This window comes from Geospiza fortis, unplaced genomic scaffold, assembly GCF_000277835.1.
Source record: "Geospiza fortis unplaced genomic scaffold, GeoFor_1.0 scaffold69, whole genome shotgun sequence".
Taxonomy (NCBI): domain Eukaryota; kingdom Metazoa; phylum Chordata; class Aves; order Passeriformes; family Thraupidae; genus Geospiza; species Geospiza fortis.
Window position 1 is genome coordinate 688,060 of NW_005054555.1, and position 1,165 is coordinate 689,224.

Here is a 1,165-nt window from a genome sequence, read left to right on the forward strand (position 1 = left end):
TTTATTAATTCAGCTGAAATTCTACCTCATCTGATTCATAAAGTAGGTGATGCTCAGTGTCCTCCCTTAGCAGATATCACATTTCCACTTATGAAATGTCACACATGCTGTATCTTGTACTGAATTGCCATAAGCTTATTCAAATTCCAGATTTGAATTTGTCAGCAATGTTGCACGTGGACCTTAGCTATCCAACAGCATTGAAACTGAACGAGATGAAAGTGACACAGTGTTTTTACCAGGGGCCCTGAGGCACAGAGCACTCACCCTCTGAAGTCCTTAAAACCCATTTTTAACCACCACTGTTTTTTAAAATAATCAGTTGAAATATCCAGTATTTTCTGTGTGTTTCTGCCTCCACTGAGAGAGGAGAAAAAAGAAGTGGGGAGATTAAAGAACACTAGTAAAAAAACTAATGAGGCCAATATCCTTAATCAAGAGCAAGTGCCTGAAGTGAATTTCCCGAATTACAAACTTGACTAATGTACTTAAACCTTCACTAATTACTTTTCATTCCAATGGAACTGCTCTTAGAAGCATTTTTCAAAGAGGGGAGTGTTTGAAACACAGATGTGCTGTTACAGAGCGAAGAGAACTACAATCCAACATGGGGCCACATTCCTTTTTCAGCATTTTCCTCTCACTGGGAGCTGCTGGTGGGAGCTGCAGGCACGGGGCTGGTTCCATGGGCTAGTTTAGATGGGATACTGGGGAGAAATCCTTCCCTGGGAGGGTGGGGAAGTCCTGGCACAGAGCAGCTGCGGCTGCCCCTGGATCCCTGGAAGTGTCCAAGGCCAGGCTGGACACTGGGGTTGGGAGCAACTGGGGAAGGCGTGGAATATTTTGTGTATGATTATTCAGAACATCACTGTTTGCACCTTCCAAGCAATTGTGACTTTGAGTATCATCTCATTCCACCTCAGCCGTGGGATCCCTCCCAACCCGAACCATCCTGAGATTCTGCTGAGGTTGGCCAGACCCTGGAGATCATGGAGCCCAGCCACGCACAGCCCCCCAGGAGGCTGCAGTGTAGCTGCGCACAGGGCTGAGGGGGAAAGCAAAACCAATAAACTGATGCGAAAGCGCCGTTTCGTGCGCTGTTTCTCGTGTGTCCGTGTACAACACCCCGAGCAGCCGAGTTCCGGAGCTCCATTTCGGCACCGCG